Source organism: Anastrepha ludens, chromosome 2 (assembly GCF_028408465.1).
Source record: "Anastrepha ludens isolate Willacy chromosome 2, idAnaLude1.1, whole genome shotgun sequence".
Lineage (NCBI taxonomy): Eukaryota > Metazoa > Arthropoda > Insecta > Diptera > Tephritidae > Anastrepha > Anastrepha ludens.
This window is the reverse complement of record NC_071498.1, coordinates 114,072,450-114,096,065: the sequence shown is the minus strand read 5'-3', so window position 1 is coordinate 114,096,065 and position 23,616 is coordinate 114,072,450. Positions and strand designations below refer to the sequence as shown.

General features: G+C 37.4%; 1 protein-coding gene across 7 annotated transcripts in view; it reads right to left on the bottom strand.

The window, feature by feature from the left end:
- The window catches only part of LOC128855135 (platelet binding protein GspB), a 247,314-nt gene that overhangs the window by 165,537 nt on the left and 58,161 nt on the right, over window positions 1–23,616 (bottom strand). For all 7 annotated transcript variants that reach the window (XM_054089788.1, XM_054089789.1, XM_054089790.1 and 4 more), the window contains one exon: window positions 22,246–22,284. The gene's annotated coding sequence lies outside the window, so the exon portion shown is untranslated. The remainder of the gene's footprint in view (window positions 1–22,245; window positions 22,285–23,616) is intronic.

The window sequence follows — 23,616 nt, the reverse complement described above, 5'->3', positions numbered from 1 at the left end:
AAGTTCTGTAAGAGTTTTGTCCTCAATAAAGGCTTTCCTATAGTACGGAAGTTGAAATAGAGACAAAAAACAAAAAAAATCGCTACATTTTTCAGTACTACTACGAGCAAGGTGAGAAGAAGGTGCAGCTGGCCAAAAGATTATGCACTCTTTATGCTTCCAATGCAGTATCGAATACAATAGCAAAGCGGTGGTTCCAACAATTCCATTTGAGTAATATGAACGACGAAGCAGAGGCATACTCCGTGAAATAAGGACAAATCATTAAAGAACTAAGAACTTTTTTTATTATCCACGAACTAAAGGTTTGCTAGAAACTCATTTGAAACATAAAGCTGATCTCAAGAACAAACTCGATATATGGACGTCACATAAATTAACACAAACAACCGAGTTGGACCGAATTGATGACTGCAATTTTTTGATCTTGTTTTAATTGGATAATAACAGGTGATGCAAAATGGATTGCATACGAGATAAAAGATACCCTAGTCAGGATTAGCGGCCATGAAGGGCATCAATCATAAGCTGAATAGTACGATTCCATCAGGATTTCATGAGACCCTTATTCCATCGGGTCAGTCACTGAATTCATATTTCTATTGTTAATAACTGGCCAGATTAAAGCAGGCGTTCGACTAGAAGCGGCCAGAACTTTTGAGCAGAAGTGATGTTAGGTTCCATTAAAACGATGAAAGGAGGCACACATATTTAACTCAAGGTCAAAGTCGGCAAAATACCAATTCCGATTGTAAACAAGCCCAACATTTTAGGAGTAACCTTCGACAGTTTGCTCCCCTTCTCTGCACAGACTAAAGTGCAAAATTGCAACAAGGTCCTCAAATCGCTAGCAAGCAGTACTTGGGGCAAATACAAAAAAGTGTTGCCATCGACATTTAAGGCAATGGGTGGCCGGTTCTAAATTACACTGCGCCTGTCTGGTCGCCTGGAACTAGTGATACGCAGTGGATATAGCTTCAGACTTGCTAAGCACTGCCATTCAGACAGCGACGGGTTGCCTCCTGATGTCCCCTCTACAACACCAACACAACAAGGCACAGATACTCCTAGTAAAGAAGCACAACAAACTGCTCAGCAAACAGTTTCTGCAAGTGTGCTGCAGCAGGTTCCACCCATATAGACACCTGCTTGAGCCTGAGCCACCTCCCAGGCACCTTTTCAACTATGCCGACGAGATCCACGACAAACCGAATCGACAACTACTGGGCCGGGCAGTGTTTAGACAGAGAATAAATGGCATTCCTTGGGAGACCCTTACCATCTTCTTAAGCTCCCCACTCCAAAATGCCGTAATCGGAGTCCAACCACCACCCACAACAGGTGGAAAGCTCCAGCTACACCGTGTAACCCGCGTAACCTTGGCACAACTACGTTATGGATATTGTGGCAAGTTAAACTCCTACTTATTCAAAATTGAGCCCGACTTACCAAACATGTGTCCAGCATGTGAAGGCACCCCGCACGACAGTAATCACCTTTTAACATGCCCTCTAAACGCACTCATCTAACACACCTCTCCCTCTGGAGCCTCTTTCTGGGCCTACCGTTAGATGAGCTAGACGAAGACAACCGGTGATTTACATTGCACTGACAGGGTTTAGTATTGCTGCTACAACAACAAAACATATTTAACAAAGTAACTAAAGCGTCTAGAGCTTAGATAGAAGTTGCTGTCGTATACATCGATCTAGTACCAAACGATTGCCAGCTTTTCAAGAATTTACAAAATTGCCTTAATGGTGCAAAACTAGTCTCAAGAGAGGCTAATGAAAACTAACCTGTAAAGTTGTTTATCAACAGGAATTATGGAATTTTCTTTAAAATGGACGAAAGGTTTTGAGCAAAAATTCGCATATTTGCAATTTTATCATGAAAATAAAACGAAAAAAAAGAATTTTTTACTTGACCTAATAAGAATAGTGGATGCGCTATTAACTTGACCTTGAATATACCTGTAGCTCATTAATTTATTCATTCTGCTTTTTATTCATATTTAACAATTATCATTGATCCATAAGAAAAAACATACATACATACATACATACATATTTATGTCTACATACTACAGTACAGCTAGTGCCAAAGTACATGCACATACATATGTACGTAGCTAAATCGGTTTTATATGGGCTGAAGTCAACTAATTTTCCAATAACGGACCGATTTCGTAACAATAGCTAACTAATCGCATTCATAATTAAGAGCTAATTGTTTTTCAATTTACGTAAACATAAAATATTTTATAAGTGCATTGACGTTTATATTTATTTCCCATTAAAATAGCAAGCGCATCTGTTTAGGCAAACTCAAATGTGCCTACATATTGTATGTATGTATGAATATCTTTATGCGAACCAGTACATTACCAACCGCATGGTGATGCCACAAGCACATTTTCGAACCTCCAAATATAGTTTTTCACAAAAACGAAACAGAAAATGCATAACAGAAGTGATGGTGTTGCAATCAATACCGCATTGCAGAGAGAAAAAGAAATGTGTAGTAACAAATGCAGCTTAAAAGCTTATTTGGATAAGCAATTTAATGGTGCTAATTTCTCTTAATTTTTCACACTATGGCAATCGAGTTTTTTCCTCCACAGCTTTGAATATAACAGATGTTCAGCCGGCATCATACATACACCCCAGGAAAAAATGGTAGCACATGAACATTTTCACCAATATTCACCACTTTGACGGTTTTTAATTAGAATTTGGACAAAGATTTTTCGTACGCAGTTTTATAGCTTATGAAGTTTTAGTATAATAAAGTGCATCTGAATTCTTTGATTTGAAAAAAAAATCCTAAAATATATCTATAAAAAATGCGCATTTGACCAGACTACTCCCATAAGGCTTATTTGGGTAACTGGTCATAGCGCCACTGCGGGAAACAACGTGGCGCATGAGCTGGCCAGTGGGGTGGTTTCCCCGCGAAAGGAGAGGATTAGGATCCCCTTGACAACCTGCCCCCTACTCCTGGAACGTGGGGCTTTGCATTAACTCAGCGAGCTCTGGGCAAGTACACAAGCTTGTAAGGTCGCGAAATCCTTCTGGCCTTTTGAGCTCTCAAATTTTGTTGGTGTCTCATCATCTCAGCACAATCTACTTAACTGCCCTACTCTCGTAGGACTAAGATTTAAGCATCTCGGTTCTCACTCTTGTCCTACGCCTGCTGATATAGGAGGCCTTGATATCCAAAATGTGATGAACTTCATAAGCAGCATAAAGTAGTTAACACAACCGTGACGTAGGCATCGTTCGTAATCCACAAGTACTCAACGCCCCTCCTTCTCCCGATCGTCTCCCCTCACCTTATTTCCCTCGCAAAGGTATCATAAAGGATGAATTTGACTTCTTCGCCCAAGTGTACCCGTTCTCTGCGCAACCATTCTAACCTAACTTAGCCTAAAATGCAAGTTTGAGGATGACTTTTTTTATATATTCTTTATAATTTCCTCCATATAACGATTGCACGAATTTTTTTTATAGAGAAATGGCGCTATACCGTCTGGTATTAAATCATCAAATTATCAAAAATAAATGTGATTTCTTAGCAATTCAAAATTTGCACTTTATTGCACTAAAATTGAATACGCCATGAAGCTGCATGTCAAACATCTTTTTACAAATTCTAATCAAAAACCGTGGAATTAGTATACAAATTTCATGGAATTTTCCTTAATTTTGCATAAGACTTGAAGATTTGATTTATATGATTTTTGATAGGCAATGAGCCATACTTTTATAGAAAAACTATGAAAACTATAAAAATTGTTCGAAATATTGATGTGCTATCACTTTGACGCGGGGTGTAAGTGCGTACATACACACAGGCATTGCGCGTTAATATGCTTTACATTTGCGCTTATGATGGAGCGCCGCATTTTTCTGCTGCTATTGCATTTTCATTTTAGCGTTTTTCTTGCTTTTCCAAAATGTCTTTCATTCTTCAGTACGAGGGGTGCGCTATTATGTGCACACATATCTTTTTAGTAAATTGCGGGTCCCCAAGTTGACTCGAACTCTTTTTATCTGCTTCAGTCGATAAATATTTCGACTATGGCACTCAGGAAACTCAAATTTAGGAAGATGTTAATTTAATGTTGGTGAAGGTCGTTCAGGTCCTACTGGTAGTCTGTTCAAATTGAAAGGTTATTGCATGAAATATTTAACGCCTTTAGTGGGTCCCCGTAGATGACTTCTAACCTGCCTTGTTAGGGAATTTGGACTTACAGCAGATATCTACCAAAATGATCTCTCCTACAGCCTTACAGAGAAATTTCTTGCAGAGCATTTTTCTCTATGTTATATTTACCATAACATAAGGGAGCATGTGAAATTATCTTGAGACAGTTCTGAAAACGACGAGCAGTAGCAGGCCTGTAATTTTACCCATTGCTACTACTAACTAGTATTCGGTCACCATATTGGTGCTGTATGGTTCAAAATTGCCTAGTGCTGCCGACTAGGGACTTAAGGCGACCCGTCTAGAAATTTCAAGAAATCGTTTTTTTGTTTTTTTCGATATTTTGAAAATGTAGTATCTTAATAATATACTGTGAAAATTTCATGCGGAAATTCCCAATATTATAACTTCTACAGCCCATTAACTAGGTAGAGAGCGGTCCATGCGATCCTGTACCTCTGTATCCTGAACTTTAAACTCATTTATTTCGGAACGACTTTTTTCGGCCTGGTGTTGTCAAAAAAACTATTCAACCGAATCGTCAGAAATTTAATATATCTTGTTCACAACATCAATGGCTATCGCCCGTAATATGGAGAATCATACCTATTATTATTTCAATTATTTCGTTTTTTTTTATTAAGAAAGTGAAAAAACGATGTTTAGAGTGTCAAATTCAAAACCGCGCCATTTCGTAAATTTTTTGGATAACACCGTCCAAGTCCAATTTTTCGGGAGGGTCAACATTTTTTAAATTATTAATAAACATTTTTTTTTCAATTTTGTATGTAAATGAAGTTAAATAAAAACACCGTTTTTAATGCTTTTATTGTAAAAAAAATTCCTGAAAACACCAATTTTCGAGCTCCAGACCACCCCTTAAGCAACTTTTTACGGCTTTGGTCTTTGATTAAAATCGACGTTGTATGCTAAAAAAAGAACTTGAAGGAAATCGCCGACATTCCTGAGTTTTTAATGATCAATACATCATCGAGTTTGGTGCATAAAGCCAGTTTCGGCTCCTTCATCCATATCTCGTGAAGGAGAATGGAGGTTCCTTGAAGTGATGAAGCGTTTTTTCCCGTACTTATCGAATTTCCTCCAACACTTTCAGCAAACAAATGGTAATTCCCTAAGATTCGTGTATTACAGATGTGGTTGACAAAGGTCGAAAAACCTTGTAAGAATTTGCTAATTCGGAGTGCGTCCCTCGTATCATTACAAAATTCAATCCTTTATATTTGTGCTACTTTCATTGTGCTGCTTTTGTAATCAAGCTTAAATGTGTTAAGTATCTGTTGGACGTGCTTTTCCATTTCCTGCTCGCTCCACATTGGAACGCAGCGAGACGGCGCGTTGTTGCTGTTGTTGCTTGCAATTTGCAATAACATTTCTTCGATACGCAAAATTATGTTCATAGCAAAAGAAGAGAGAAATGGCAAACAAACTGCATTGAGTTCATTAAAAGGTGACTAACTTGCATGGGCAGAGCAAAGAAGCAGCAGCAGTGGAGTGAGTTTACTCAAATGTTTTTCTGCTTTTTTTTAATTTTGTAAGAAATTGTTTCATCAATTAATGTTTTTCCAGCGATTCACTTTAATGGCAACGAAGCTCCAAGTGGCTGCATTGACGTAAATGCGAGCAACACACAAATACACATGAATGTGTATAATACGACACGCATACTTACATAAGTTCGTGTATATGTATGGCTTTCAAAGCATTTTACAGTTGCAGTTTTATGAGAATTTTGTTTCTTATTTCGCCATCACTCGATTTACCCACTGCCTTTCGCCACCAACAACTAAGAATTGCTTTGCTCCAACAAACAGAAACTCACCACAATTACTTTTTTCGCGTAAACCACACATCTTAATTTAATACCTCTAACATTTGAATCTAAAATTTCTATTTTATTATTATTATTATAATTTTTTTTCTATAGTGACTACATTCCCCCACTTGAGTCTTGCAATTGCATTTACATATTTTACATACTTACGTATCTGAGAGTTCAGTTAATTTTATTTTTCTTCAAACCATCAAACCACATATTGCGTCTATTTTTTAGCTGGCAATTCGATCGAGTGGATTCCTCTATTCTCGCATCTTCAGAGCAATCTGCTGATCGACCAACAGTCTCAGATATGTACATATGAATACCAGTTGTAAATATACAAAGCGTATGCATTTTAGTACATATGTAAAATATGCGCTAATATCCGGCTCGAATTTCAAGTGGATTTTACGTTTTCCAAACCACAAAGTACACTCGCGTTCAAAGATAATAACGCAACGTAAAATCGGTACATTAAAAATTAAATAATATTGGAATTAGTTTCACATTAAAATAAATAATAATAAAAATGAAAGACTCTCCATGTAAGAAATTTGAAATCCATTGAGTCAGCGTAGATCGCGAATTTTAGGCGCTTAATTTCGGTCTTAATACCGAATCTTAATGGTGTATTAACACACAGCGTAGAGTCACGGGTTGATCAAATAATAAACTTTTGTTACTTTCCATAAGAATTGAAAACCCGCTAACTAAAGCAGCTGCAGTCCCGATTCGTGCCTTTTACAAAGTTGGAGTAGGAAATTTCCCCAAACTGAAAACTAATTGGCTCTAAGTTGATCCCATTCTGAGTTTTATTAGCGGAACAAACCGGAACTACTGTTTACGGTATCTCTTAGTCGGAGCAAACAAAGAGTAGGCATGCAGAAGCTTCGATGCCAGTCAAATTCTCTCACAACAAACTAGTACAGAAAATTTCACCATACAAAAAATGTTTCTAATTTTATTTTACTTATATATGTATTATTTCAGTATAATATTTGGTTATCCATATACATATATAAAAAGCGAAATAACAATAAAGTAATTTCAAGTAGCTCAAAAAATGAAGTAAAATAGCCGCAGTTAGCACACCATCTTCTATCAAAAATGATAGAATAGAAGTTTATCCCCTGAGAAGAAGTGTCTTCAGGTATAGAAGGAGTGTCAAATCACACGAAAATGCAAGAATGATACAGATAGCAAACCAGTCGGCGAAAGTTTGTGTAAAATTGTAAAACAAAGTAAATAAAAAAAATTAAGTTGCGAATAAAAAAAGCAGAGTAATCAGAAATTGCCCGATTGGAAACGTGTGAATCAAAATATCTTAACAAAAGCGCAGTAGTTCTGTGTGCTTTCTTTTAGTTTTTGACGTCACAGATAACGGAACTCTCAATTTTCTATTCTATCATTCTTGGTTCTCTACTTAAACTCCTTGTAAGTAAAGGCAATTGCGTAGCTACCAAGAATGATAGATTACAAGTCTTGGCCATCCGAAGCAAAATTGTGAGAGTAACTTCGGCTGCCACGTCATAGGGGACTCGGCAGCAGAATTGTGCTTTTCCAGTTAGTCGGCAATGAAATCAAATCAGCAATAGCTATGTAAATTTTTTCTATTATCACCAACTCGATCTTAGTTTTTACCGACCCCTTTTGTAAACAAACCGCTGCACAGAGTTCAAAAATGACTACAGGATACAATTTTCAAACGATTTCAATATATATTTTTTTAAATGCTCACAAATGATTTTGGAAGTGATTTTTTTGTTAACATTTTTTTTCATTAAATCAAAAAACACCATTGAATAGAGGTAGTTTCATAAAAATTCAGAAAAACATTAAAAACCAAAAATTATATGTATTTTTAAATTCGTGTGTAGTTTTAATCTACGGAACCCGCAAGGGAGCAGAGGACGCGGTCGACCAAAAACACTTGAAAAAGGTCGATGCAGCGCAAACTAGCAGATGCCGGGACAACAGCACACAACCTGTGGAAGAGTCTTGTCGAGGCTCTATGCTCCCGAGAAGAATGAACAGGGATACAAGAAAAAAATCGACGGTAATACATCAGAGCAAGTACGCAAATTTCCAACCCGTCTTAAGGGGTTCATTTTGTTCATGGAGAAACCTAGAATATTCACTAGAAAAATGTTAAAAAATTGATGTATGAAAAGTGATGTACGTTCTTGGGGTTGCTGAATCTGAATTTATTGTCCGTCTGTCCTTGAGGGGTCAAATTGAAGGTCAATTCGAGGTCAAACATAGAATATTCACCGGAAAAAATTAAAAAAAATTGCCTTCTTTAGGATTTTTGAACGGAAATGTTGAAAAATCCCCATTCCGCGCTGTTACGTCAGCACATGAGCTAATTTCTTCGAATTCGCCGCGAGCTGGCTAACGCTCTGATGTTGGCCACACCTTCTGAATTCTCCCCGTCGTGGTAGCTACCTCGAAGTTGCAAAAATCAACAATCAGGCAACAGAGTTCGGTTTAAATTTGTGTTATTGGTATGCAAACCTAGCCAGTATCCTACTAACCTACGAGTTGGTTTCAGCTAGGTAATACTATAAGTTACGGCCTCAGCAAGTGCCACTAGGTCTGATTATTCATAAGGACTGTCTCAGAGAATGTTTGGACAAACAATTACGTTTTGTAGTCATTATTTCAGTAGGTAGGTAGATTGAAATAGCTTTAAACAGTTTCTGGGCCCAACCATGTTTTTCAACATTTTTTATAGTCAGATAGCACAAGCATTACCGCTCCAAAAAAGTACGCATTGTAAAAGGGAGTGTATTTCTGCCATGAAAAAGCTCCTCATAAAAAACAATTTGCCATTTAGAAACGACTTAAAACTGAAGGTTCCACTATTTGTGGAACAACATCAAGACGCACACCACAAATAGGAGGCGGCACACGGCGAAACCTTTCACCGAAATGTACGCGCCAATTATTATTATTTTTTTTTTTTTGTTTTAAGAAATAGAAGAGAGAAGAAATACTTGCGTAGCTCTGGAAATCCGATCCCCAATAATAATTAAGCAAAAACATCTGATTATTATTTATTAATTTTGCATTACATTTCTTTACAAAACAAACGACTCAGATTTCATTGCGGTCACGATCTGTCATTCCATCAGTATTTCCCAAATTATACTCGTATTATGGCGACGGCATTGAAAACGATTTCCAACCGAAATCCATCTACATATGCATCCAGTACTGCTCAATCTTTTCTCGCCGGCGTACACACAAACAAAGCGCGATTGGAATATACTGATATACTGGCATCTCACAATCCGCAATACGATCTGCAGCAACGCATCAGCGCCTGGAGATGAACGACCGCAGAAACAGAAATTGCAGTGAATGAAGTAAGCACAGAAGGAATGTTCATTGATGTGACATTATTTTTTCTAACTACGGATGCGCATATATGTATGTACATATGTAGATGTATGTATGTGTGTACATATATATTAAGTATAGGACGCCCTTTACTCGGGGCACCACACATTTGTTGCAATCGACGGTAAAGATGCGAGTGCACGCGCTGCTGATCTGCGTGATATGCTTTATGTGACAAATAATGGATAAATTGTCACACCATTCACACTTTCTGAAATGGGAGCGCATAAACGAATGCGTAGCTATACATATATACACATCTACTATATTCTCTTGTATACACAGATATGTTTCTATGTGGTTTGCCGGAGTACATTGAAATGCCGCACTCGATGTTGCTGTGCTGCCACTGCACTTTAATGACTTCAATAGCTACGAGAGATCCTCAAGTGATTGCATTACCCTCTGCGAGCTTGGATTTGATGGCTCCAGTTCAAGTGGCCTGCCTAACAATGAGTAATGAAGTTGAGTTCCATTACAATTGGCACTGGTCTTTAATATGACGTTGATCTGCAATATAAAAATTGTAGCTGATGATATTCTAATGATAGTTTGGCGATTTAGCATAGCAGGCCATATACGAGTAGTCAACAATGGGGGCGGTTATCCAACCCACACAGACTCTAGCTACTTTAGTTGTAAATTATTCCGATGCGCTGAACACAAAATTAATAATCTGAGGCCTAAGATACCAAAAAAATATATAATAATATGCTTGTATAGACGCTGTAATACAAGTAAAAGAAGAATATGTGAAGAGAAGGGCAATAATGAATTTGACTCTTGGTGATAGATGAAATCGGCCCACCAACAGTGAACAAAAGAATGCGCCAAAGTTTAGCCTCCGGCGCTCTCTTTTATATACATTTTTATAACTACAGGGTGCATGCGGTATTTGAGGGCATTCTTATAGGTGGCTATAACTTCCCGAAACCTTTATTTTCCATTTTGGCCTTTTTCAGATAACACATCGAGGACTGCAACATAACTCAAGAAATGAGGGGCAAAATATAGTACACCGATTTAGAAATCTCTAATTTTCTTAAGTGAGCCCGTTCATTCGTTCATAAGGTTCGCGTGAATCGAAAGTACCAAGCGGTGATGCAGGATCTGTTACAAAGACCAAAAACCAACCGCAGAAATGACAGATAACTATGTTCTATTCTTACAGAGGCTCCTGCGCACGAAGCTCGATGGGATTCTGCTGCATATATCGAGGTTTAAGAGATAGTAGTGAAAAACAGGATTGATAGTGTATGCGGGGGCCGGCCATCCATCTTTCAGCAAGACTCTGCTCCTTCACACAAAGCGATGGCGACAAAAAGTTGGATTGCTTGAAATTTCTAATCCCCTGGATTACTATGCGTTGGGCGCAGTTAAGCGTGAAACCAATAAGCATCCACATAACACCAGGCTACAAGACTACACTTAATACCGTTATGGTACATATGAATAAGAAGCGCTTGATTCGGCCATGCAATAATTTCCGGACCCCGATCGAGGCGATTCGAGTTTATAGATTAGTAATAAGTTAATAAAAACGTACGAGATTTCAGACAGAATAACTCTCTGTCGATTTGTTTGACCTGATGCTGGAAAAGATCGTGCAAGCCGCAGAACTTAATCGCTCAGGCGTATGCCGACGATATTGGCATCATCGTCCTTAACAACCACGCTTTAGTTCTACCTTTTCCAAATTAGATAAAGTAGCAAAGCGAACTAGTCTGGTGGTGAATGAGGGCAAAACGAAGTACCTCCTGTCTTCAAACAAACAGTCGGCGCATTCACGTATCGGCACCCACGTCACTGTTGACAGTTATGATTTCAAGAGTGAGAAGACTTCAGAAACCAGCCTTAACACGGATAACAATGTCAGCCTGGAAATCGAACGAAGAATCTCTTTTGCCAACAAGTGCTACTTCGACGACTTTCGACGAACAAAACGCTCTACAAGGCTCATGATGCCCGTCCTAACGTACGACGCAAAAGCGTGAATGATGACTGCATCCGATGAAGCGACGCTTGGAGTGTTTGAGAGAAAGATTCTGCGCAAGATTTTTTGACCTTTGCACGGCGTGTATGAGCTTTACGACGACATAGACATAGCGGAGCGAATAAAGATCCAGCGGCTACGTTGGTATTTGATGCGCTGCGACTCCGAAAGTATTTGATGCGCTACCAGCTGGTGATAGCAGAGGAAGACGAAGGCCTCCTCTGCGTTGGAAAGATCAGGTGGAGAAGGACTTGGCTTCTCTTGTTGTGTCCAACTGGTGCCCGTTAGCTCGAGAAAGAAACGACTGGCGCGCTTTGTTAAATTCGACCGAAATCACTTAAGCGGTTATCGCGCCAATTAAGAAGAAGCAGATAGTTTTCACGTTCGACTACTTCCTATACGTAGTAATCCAGGGTACGAAGTTCTGGTGAGTTAGGTGGCAATAAGTTCGGTGCTATATGTTCATGGAAATTTTCGGCCATCCAATCTTGCGGCGCCATCCCTTTTTTTGAAATAACAGAATATTGCTGTATTATTGTATATTGTATTAGCTGTGACTGCGATATATATAGCAGAATTCACTTGAGCAAAGAAGTGTGGTGGTATAACAGGTCCTTTGTTGCTTACAACACCTAAAATCATAACAGTGGCTGGAACCTTCGTGTGCATGACAACAGGAAGCTCTGTAGGATTGGAACATAGCTATCTGCAATTTCTGCGGTTGGTCTTTTGGACTTGATCAGAAAAAACATCAGGCCCTTCGGCTTCGGGGTGTTTTCTAAACAAAGAAGGCGTTTCGAACGGATAATTCGCTGTTCTCGTTGTAAACTGTCTTCTGCGCAAAACGTAGGATTTACACCCAAGATCTTCGTGAGCAACTCGACAGAGGAGACCTTCAACGTCAATGATTATAGAAAAATATAATTGTGCGTTTGTACTGAAATGCAAAATTGTTATGCTACTATTTAAGCATCCGATATTATACAATATTACTACACATATTTTCTAAGTTTCCAAAATAAAACAAAAATGAAGTCGTCAGTATAAATACCTCCATTATTAATAAAAAAAGGAAATAATAGAGACTCAAAATTTTCATTGACATATGGCCAAAAAATTCCCTGCTAATATGCCGGTAAGATGTGCTTATTGATATTTCCTCATAGCTTCGTATACTGAGATCGGTTCACTAAACAAAAAGTTTTCAATAAACTTGAGGAGCACTGAAATTTGGGATGCCGAAGATTAATATGCAAATGAAAAATATTATATACAGCCATGGTCATATAAATAGCACAAATGTGAACCTCATATGTTAAGTTAAGTTTTTGGTACGAACTCTGCATTGAAATTTGTTTGTTTACATTTATTACCGTTATTAAGCTTACATTTATGAGAGGAATTCACCGTTTTTTTCGATGGAATTTTTTCGTTCCATTTTATTTATGCTTATTGCTGTTTTGAAGTGGGCACAAAAATAGCACATTTTAACTTCTGCAACGGAGAGTAAAACTTAAATATTGTTTCAGCGATATTTGGTACAGTTTTTCCTATCTTAAATAAAATTTTAAAGTAATTACTAAAAATGGTTCCACGTCCCATTGCACGCCGGAGAAAAAAGCTCTTATATACCGTATGAGTCAAAATGGAAAAACGCAGAAATAGCTGAAATGATTATGGGCTCTCGGAAAATGGTTTATAATAGATATTCTTAATTTAGTTAAGAAAGATTCATCCTATCTAAACGAAAAAACGGAAAGAAAACCAAAGCCGCGAAAAACTGATGTTAATATGGATAGAGCTATAAAAGCAAAGCAGATCCTTTTAAGTCGGCACGGCAAATAATACTTGAAATAAACCAAGAATCTGGTATACACGTGTCCAAAAAGCTTGTAGGAAGGCGACTAGACGAAGCCCAGCTGTTTAGCCGCATAAGCAGAAAACCACTCCTCTCAAAAAGGCATATCAAACACCGACTTGCCTTTGCAAAAGTCCACAAGAACAAATCTATTCAGTTTTGGAAAATCGTACATTGGGCCGATAAAACCAAAATAAATAGGATGGGATCAGATGGGAAAACTATTGTACGTTGTCCAAAAAATCAAGCGCTAAATCCTAGATTCACAAAAAAGACGATTAAATACGGCGGCGGAAGCATTTTGGTTTGGGGAGCTTTTTCCTGGCATGGTGTTGGGCCGATTGTTCGCGTGGTTGGTAAAATGGATAGATTTCAGTATCTGGATATACTCCAAAATAAAATGAAGCCATTTGTGTTTGAGTTTATGCCATTAAATTTGACATTTATGCAGGGCAATGATCCCAAGCAAACTGCGAAGACAGTGAAGCAATGGCTCAGAAGAGAAAAAATTAATGTACTGGATTGGCGGGTGCAGAGCCCTGATCTCAAATACAATAGAACATTTGTGGAATGACGTTAAGGTCAAATTTCTAACAAAAATTTTGAAAATTTTGATGATTTGTGGGCCGCAGTTAAGGAGGCTTGATGCTCGATTCCAAAGGAAAGATGGCAAAAACGGTGGATATAGTACAAAATACTAATCTGGTAAAACAATATTACTTCTTAACTTTCTGATTTGTTTACTATTTTTGCTTTTATTTGGAATTTGGAAACACTGAATGAAATAAAGTTAGACATTTGCTCAGATCCCTACCTTACTACGGATATGATTAGAGAACGATCGAATTTCAATTGAAAGAAGTTATGTATGTTTTACTAGTTCTTTAATCCTCATTATTGCATAATTATATATATACTTTATTATAATATAGAAACACTAGCTTCTCGGTGGTATCACCTTGCCAGCGGCACCCTGTGTCGGTATAGAGCTGGCTCGCAGCTCTGTATAAAAGCTCACTAATCACACTTGATAGGAGAACTCTATGATATTTCAAAGCAATTAAAAAAAACTGTGCATGCATGGCTATACAAGTACTCAGAAATTTTACAAAAACTAAAAGTTGATAAAATGTTTGATCAAAAAAGTTTACAGAAATGCTCGACTGAACATGGCCGAGGCCGAAGTGTGGTTGTTCTGTAGATATAACATATCGCCCCTTCACGCCTCTTCGAAATTAATGCACCATCTCAGCTATAGAATGACAAACGATGAGATTCAAAAAATAGAACTGCTAGAACAGTGACGCTGTTCATTACACCACCAACTATTTATCTTTCTCTGCATTTGGCAGTCCAGCTGCTTGAATACCTCCCCAACATTCTCACAGCTCACTTCAAGCACACAACCAAATCAAGTAGGTATTTGTGGGATTTTGTGCGCCATCCGGCCCGCAATCACTAGAGCCCCACTTAACTGTCTGCACTAGAAACCAACAAATCGCTTGGAAAAATAACCGCACATTGCATTTTGTGTATTAGCATTATTCGCGTTCAGATTTGGCATGCACCGCCGCTGCTGCCAACGCAGTTGCATTTTGATTGATTTCAGTTTATTGCCATTGCAATGCATGATGAATGGTATGCGCCGCAAACTATATTTACTCAGCTTTGTACGAGTGCATTTTCGCGTGTAAACAAGAAGGTACATACACACAAATCTGCGTATGTAAATATGGATAGAAGTACTTGTATCAAATGCATTCCGTAATTTGCATATTTTCCACAAAACTTCGGCACCCAACACATTTTCTAAACTCGCATACTCTCACGCTTATTTGAATTGGTACGTTTTGTGCGCTTGCACTTTGAAAAACTTATAGCTCATCTGGCAGTGAAGTTTGCATTATGAAAATTCCTCTACTCATATGATATGTACTTATTTATGGCTTGCCGGTATGTGTGCCTGTGTGGGTTGTGCTATGTTGCCTGCCAATGTAAGCTAAACAATTCATACTCCACTTCAACCTGCCTGGGCTTTGTTCTGATGGCAGCAACACTTGTGTCAATTACGCGCTTTATGAATGAAAATACGATATTTGAGTAAGCAGACGGGTATCTGTATATGTATGTATGTATGTTAAGTACTCCATGAAGGGCACGAAATATTTGAGCGCGGTAATTTTGTAGCAGGAGAATACCCCTTACAGTTTTGCATATGTATGCTTATTCCCAACAGAGTTCCACCTCTTTTAATTTGTTCAACGTCAGTTACCATTTAACATTACTTCAAATAATTTTAAAATTAATATTTATGGTTTAAATTTCAGAAAATATTTTTGAAAAAAGCATATGCGCTGATTGAAATTATGTGGGTTTATCAGACAAAAACTTGAACTTAAAATTGAGAAAACTTAACAGTAAAGTTCCATGTTCCCCTTAATAGTTCCATAAAAGTTAAGTGAATGTGCCTGAGAGCGAATATTAGCGAGACAGTACTGACCTCTTCTTCAAACCAACAATGCATAGAACACAAAGGTGGCGCCCATCTCGTACCGCTAATCCACTCTCTTGATGGGATTTCTGTGTATGTGGAGTGACACATATGCAATTTATTTGTGTGCCGTTTGGTCGTGGATCGAGTGGAAAATCTCCTCGAAGCTTGACAGAGGTGTCTTCACTGACGGTTCGAAGATGGAATCGGGAGTCGGAGCAGGGTTTTTCTCTAAATAAGCCAATTTATATCTCCTTTAAACTGCCGAATACTGCTAGTGTTTTTCAAGCAGAAGTCTTTGCCATCCTGCAGGCATGCAAAATGCTTAGCGAACGAGGGAGCGAGGGAGATATTAACATTCTCTCCGATAGTAAAGCCGCGATCAAGGCTCTGACGACGCCATGCTGCAGAACAAAATTGGTAAGCTCCTGTAAGGAGGAGATCAAATCTCTTGAGTCTGCAGGTAACAATTCTCTGATCTGGATTCCAGGATATAGGTACATAGAGGCAAATGAAATTACAGATGAGCTTGCCAGGAAGGGGACTGAATTGGCCTCAAAGACCTCCTACTCGGTCAACGGCCCCTGACAGTTGTTAAAGGGGAACTGCACAAATTATTATATTTCTCAGGAAAGCGCAGAAAAGATGGAGCTATATTTCTTCACGTTCTATTTCGAAAACTTTTTGGCCCCAGTACAATATACGAAGGACTCAGAAAATCCGTTGGACTCCTCGCCATTCAATTTCCAAACTCGTAGCTATGTTTACCGGTCACTGGACGATCCGCACACACGGGGAAAAGCTAGAGTTACCATTTAACCTCCATTGAAGAAACTGTGGGGATCTTTCAGAGAAGTAGACTGTTGAGCACTTTCTCTGTAAATGACGGGGCTTGGCAGCTAGACGACTAATGTCATTGGGTGCTCCTTTCTTCGACAGCCTGGGGCAGTGCGCCAATCTAAATCCCATCAATCTTCTTCATTATATCGACAGCTCTGGCAGGTCTCATAATGGTATCAAAGAGTGCCAAACTGGCACTTCAACCATTTCACCTACCTAACTACCTTGGTCGTGGACCCATAAATTCTCCCTACGAAAGTATTAAAAATGAAAAAAAGATAATTAAAAACTTTCGATATTAGGGGTGGGACTATTCGAATAAAAATTATTCGAATAATAAAATCTTTTATTCGAGAGGTATTCGTAATTCGAATAATATTTATTCGAATTTTTTATTCGTTTATTCGAATAATGCTATTCGAATACCTCACTATTCGAATACCTTACTATTCGAATACCTTACTATTCGAATACATCACTATTCGAATACTTCACTATTCGAATATTTTTGGTAAATATTTACTTAGATTAGCGGACTACTCTTGCTTGAGGCGTGAAATTATTTTCTTTTAGGTTTTTTGCTTTTGAAAAGTGTGATGCGGGCCACCCTAATATTAATATTAAGGCTTCTAAACACAGGAATTGTTACGAGGGAAAACCAAATATTTTTTGATGTCGATGTTTTATCAAGAACAATACCAAAGAAATTTTATCATATTAGCTAATTGAAACATGAAGCGATCAAATCAAAAATTCACAATGTTCAAAAATCGAGAAAAACTGACTAGAAGGGCCAATGTAATTTTTATATTTTTAAAAGCATTTTCTCCCTGATATAAATGAATATATAGTGAGGTATTCGAATAGTAAGGTAGTCGAATAGTGAGGTATTCGAATAGTAAAGTATTCGAATAGTGAGGTATTCGAATAGTAAGGTATTCGAATAATGAACTATTCGAATTATTTGAAACGAATAGTTTTATTCGTTTTATTCGAATAATGTTTATTCGAGTATTATTCGAAAATAATCCCACCCCTATTCGATATCGACTTTGTGAAGCTACTCAGGCCTTTGGGGTTATTTTTTGACATGATGTTAAAAACGATAATGAAGTAGGAATGAACTCTTGCTGAAATCAAAACTGAAGAGAAGAAGAATTGTGGGATTAGAAAAATATTGAACTATATATATAAGTATATCTTCACTAATATTATAAAGAGGAAAACTTTGTTTGTTTGGTTGTAATGAATAGGCTCAAAAACTACTGGACCGATTTTAAAAATTCTTTCACCATTCGAAAGCTAGATCATCCACGAGTAACATGGATTATATTTTATTTTGGAAATAGGGCTCGAGATATAGGTCAAAACGTGGATCCGGGTAACCTTCGGATGTGTATGTACAATATGGGTATCAAATGGAAGCTGTTGATGAATGTTTTACCCAGAGTATTTTTCATGCCGCTCCGTGACTAGGGTCTCGAGATAGTGACCAAAACGTGGACCCTAGAATGTGTTTGTACAATATGGATATCAAATTGAAGCTGTTGGTGAATGCTTTAGTTCAGAGTATTTTTCATGCCGCTCCGTGACTGGGGTCTCGAGATATAGGTCAAAACGTGGACCCTAGAATGTGTTTGTACAATATGGATATCAAATTGAAGCTGTTGGTGAATGCTTTAGTACAGAGTATTTTTCATGCCGCTCCGTGACTAGGGTCTCGAGATAGAGACCAAAACGTGGACCCTAGAATGTGTTTGTACAATATGGATATCAAATGAAAGCTGTTGATAAGTGCTTTAATACGGGGTAATTTACATACCTATTGATGACTAGGGTCTGGAAATATATGCCAAAACGTGGACCCGCCGTGTCTTTGCACCGAATTAAACCAAACTTACACACATTGTTAAGGAGGTATTGAAGATGGTTTCCGTATAGTTTGGATACCCATTGGTAGATAGGGTCTCGAGATATAGGTCAAAACGTGGACAAATGGAAGCTGTTGGTGAATGCTTTAGTTCAGAGTATTTCCATCCGCTCCGTGACTAGGGTCTCGAGATAGAGACCAAAACGTGGACCCTAGAATGTGTTTGTACAATATGGATATCAAATGAAAGCTGTTGATAAGTGCTTTAATACGGGGTAATTTTCATACCTATTGATGACTAGGGTCTCGAAATATATGCCAAAACGTGGGCCCGCCGTGTTTTTGCACCGAATTAAACCAAACTTACGCACATTGTTAAGTAAGTATTGAAAATGGGTTTCGTAAAGTTTGGTTGTAATTCGGAACACTGGCAACGGGTACAGCGTTCTTTTGAACCAGCCATAATGTCGCTTACTTTTTTAACGCTTGGGGCGGAACTGAACTGTCAAATTGACAGTGTGAATTACAATGTGTCCATATTTCTTTCTGATTTGGATGCCATAAGGAAAAAACGTAAGTGCAACATTTAAAAATTGTTTGTGAATTTTTTTGGACTGGATTTTGGAACAGTGAATAATTTCTTACGAAATTTGAGAATTTAATGTGAAATCCGAATGAAATTATGTGTTCGTGGAAAAAAAATTTTTTTTCGTTTTTTTTTTTTGAAAAATATAAATGGATAATGGTTAAAAAAGCTCCAATGCTTAATAAAACATATAAATTGAAACGAAAAATTCATGGATGATCAGGAAAAAAGACGATTGTTTATTCATATGCGTTGATTTGAAATTTAAAAACAATCTTATTTTTTCCTTATTTTCAATTTATATTTTATATTTACTCAAAAACAAATAGAAAAACAAAAAATATTGTTTATGCCAAAGCGCTTGAATAAAGAATAAAGAAATAAATAATATGAAAATCATATATTTTCTGTTCTAAACCATATCTATTCTATTTTAGTGTGCCCAGCGAAGGGGGCCGGGTTTGCTAGTATGTATATATATAATTGGCGCGTCCACCCTTTTTGGGTATTTGGCCGAGCTCCTCCTCCTATTTGTGGTGTGCGTCTTGACGTTGTTTCACAAATGGAGGGACCTACAGTTTCAAACCGACTCCGAACGGCAGATATTTTTTTTATGAGGAGCTTTTTCATGGCAGAAATACACTCGGAGGTTTGCCATTGCCTGCCGAGGGGCGACCGCTATTAGAAAAAACTTTTTCTTAATTTTTGATCTTACACCGAGATTCGAACCGACGTTCTCTCTCTGAATTCCGAATGGTAGTCACGCACCAACCCATTCGGCCACGGCGGCCGCCCTCAACTTTATGTCTATGGATTTATACGGTTGAAGGTAACAGCGGAAGTTTAAATCAATTGAGCTCTGATAAGCCCTTCTGTTTGTATCCATAATTGAAATTAAAATTGACTTATTTCTCTTGAAGAAAATATACATATTTTTATACCAATGGCTTCAATACCTATAAACTTCGGCTTATTATGTCTTTCAGCCCCTGAAACTCTTCCCAAATAATCATAGTTTATTTTAATCATAGTCAAATCAGTGAATGGTTTTTAACTCAGAAAGGAGTTCAAATTTAAAGCTACCTAATGCAAAGGTATTGGTAAGACACCATAATCCACCTGATACCTCTTTTCATCAGCACAAAAAAAGTGCCAAAAGTCAACGCAATCTTTGGATGACTTTAAGCTTTTACGTTAGACTATAAAACTGCGTACCCAGAAAGTTAGGTTAGGTTAACCAATTTAACTTGCAGTCATGCACAGATAGCGTTACGAGATGGAGTTCATTAGTTATGTGATGGTTGGTGCCTGTGTCTATTTAATGATACATTTCGAACCTACTGCTGAGATATCTTCCAATCCAACAATCCCGTCCTAGATATTTTAGGGTGTTTTGAATAACACAGGACATCCACAATGGAGATGCTCTACAGTTTCTAAGTTTACAGAAGTCGTCTCCATCTTTGATGACATTTTCCCTTGCAATAAGTTCGACAGTGATGTGTTGGTTACTGGTATTCTTATACTGCCACAGACAGAGAAGAAGGGGCCGCCCGCCGCTTAGATGAATACACGGTGTAGAAGAAGGCGCAGGCTTATTGGGATTTCGGGCATGGAGAACACAGACACGAAACCGAGACGATTGGAGGCATATGCTACAGCAGGCAAAGACCCGACCAGGGCTTTCCACCCAACAATGATGATGATGATTTGCTCTCATTGACCAGAGGAAACTGTAAATATTTTTAAGGTACTTTTTGAATGTAATTTCCTTCTGTTTCAAATAATTGACATCCTTTTTAAAATTTGTGAATAAACGTATATTTTTTTAACGGTTGCTTTGCCTTTGCTCTGATGAAAAGTGGACAAATTCTGATTTATTCATAAACCGTCGGATTTAAAGCTAATTACTATAAATCAAGTACTGCTACTTTCTGTAAATAAGTTTTTTTTTAGACCCGACAAAAAATAAGGAAAGTTCAAATATACTCGATCAGCAATTGTTAATAAAAAAATTTAATAATATAGATAAATTAAAGTATTCTTCTGAGCGCTTATTCAGGATGTACATATGTACATATGTCAAAAATAACTCGAGTGAAGGATTTGTGCATATTGATTTGTGTGCTAAACAGTTGGTAATCGCTGTAGTGTGGCGCATGAGGAAGTGCGCTCTGTGTTTGCCCACATACTCACGGAGCACCCTATGGTGTGTTTATTTATGTTTCAAATATAAAAGCAATATATGTATGTATTTTAGTACAATGCTTTAATGCAATGTCACTAAATTTTGCCCATCGAAGGGTTGGGCGTTCTTCAGTGACAACTAGACACACACTCCTTTTTTTTTAACTAAAATGATGATCGGTTCGACCAGCCGCAAAATCAAGTGTTAAAAGTGTTATTAAAATACGAAAACATTATGATTTTTTTGTTTTTGTTAGTCAATTGCTTTATTTAACAAAAATAAAAACTTAGCATAAATACATCATATTTCGACTTGACTTAAGCAAAATTTCAAAAAACAAAAATTAATAATTGTAAAAGCCCGTTTCTCTAGAAGTCCCTTGCGGTGATCATCACAAGCCCTTAGAGATTCATCTAAAATCAATCGGACGAGCGAATTTGTTTTATTAATAGATAATCTTGGGCCTGATCGAAGGTTTTTTTTTTAATTAACAATATGGCGGTCTCAGGGAATATTTTTCAGATTTTCGAGAAAAACCCGTCAATTAATTGTTAAAAAAAATCGAAATTTTTGAAAAAAAATCCTTCGATCAGACAGGAGTTGTTTATGTTTTTCAAAAGCAGTATACCATAAGTTTTAAAGAAATCTACCAAGCGGTTTTTCAGTTATAGTGATCACCAGTTCAAAAACCATAGCTTTGAGAAAAATGCATTTAAAATTTTGCGAAAGCACCGGAGCGCCCGCTCGCCCTTTGTTAATTGTTGAATAACTCGAAAAGCATTTATCGAATTCTCCTCAAATTTTCACACAATATTTTTAAGATATTATCCTTTAATAAAATGCAAAAAATCCATTTTTTTGCAAATTCTGACTACCCCTAACCCCTTAATGGTCGTGCCTGGTACATGTATGCGAAAAGTTATCTTTTCTCTCCTTTTTTGCGTTGTGTAATTATTTTTTGCAAAATTTACCTTTTTTAATTAAAAACTGTCGTTACTTTGTGTTGAAAACTGTAAAGAAAAGAAAGGAAAAAGGAAGTTAGTATAAAATGCCACAAGGAATACATAATAACTGCATAAATAAATGCTTATATCAGCACTACTACAAACACGCAAACAAGTTTACACATTAAAATAAGTTACAACACTTAATAATTACCGTAAATTATGGCATAAAATAGCTGAGAGAGCTTGGCAACAGGAAATAGCGAGCAACTTTGCAGATTTACGAAAAAGAAAAAATAAGAAGCAGTAATTGCAAAATTACGCAAAAGTATGGCAGTCGGTGATTTGAAATTGAATATTATTGTAAGCGTTGATTTGCAATTAAAATGGCAGTATACAACACTCTGACAAACGCATGTGTGTGACTATATGAATATTTATTTTACAAGGAGTTGTGTATCATTTCCTTTTGGCTTACAACTATGCAATTAAACAATTAGCTATTCTTGCATTACATTTAAAAAATGCTTGCAGGTGCAGGTGCTTACTTTGTTTGATTGGAAATCATATGGGTTACAATGTGGCTTAGTTCGTTTGTGGCGTATTTCACAAGAACGCAATTCAATAATTTCCAATCCAAATGTGAATGGCTTTCAAGGCAATCATGTACAAGAACATGAGTGACGGACATTTGCCCCTTCATAAAATTACTGTTTTTATTTATTCTTTAAAGAAACTGTGCTATAAACTCATTAATATACGGATATTGAAAATTTACTTTCGAAACGCATCATTTACAACGTTTACAAAGAGTAGTGGTTTCCTTTCATGCCCGCCTTCTTAAATTGCATACACACATACATACACGCATATGTATGAACAGACTTCGCGACAGCTGGTGAGAAAAACCAATTAAATAATTGCCAACTTGTACCACCTCGATCAAAAAGTGCCCGTAACAACCGGCAGTTGACGCTCTAATAGCCTAGACAGACGGCGGCGTTAATCAGAATTACACGAGTTGGTACGCGGATTAGTGACGAGCTGATTTACTTATTGGATACTTTTGTCAGTAAAAGATGTGACAAATGCGGGTATATTAGCTGCCCTGATACTAGGAAATAATTTATTTATTTAAAAAATAATTTTAAATTGCAACGTGTTTTGGATCTTTTACTTTTACAAAAATCGATTTGAATTTACAACAATGACTTTGTATTAAAGTTTGCATTAAAAATGGATTCAATGGTGCGAAAATCTTAGAAATGTTGGGAAACTATATCGGTAATGGAAATCTAAAGAAAACAGCCTTTTACGAGTGGCATGAGCGCTTCAGAAGAGATCGTGAGTCCATCGCGGATGACGAACCGAGTGGCAGGCCGGCGACATCGAAAACTG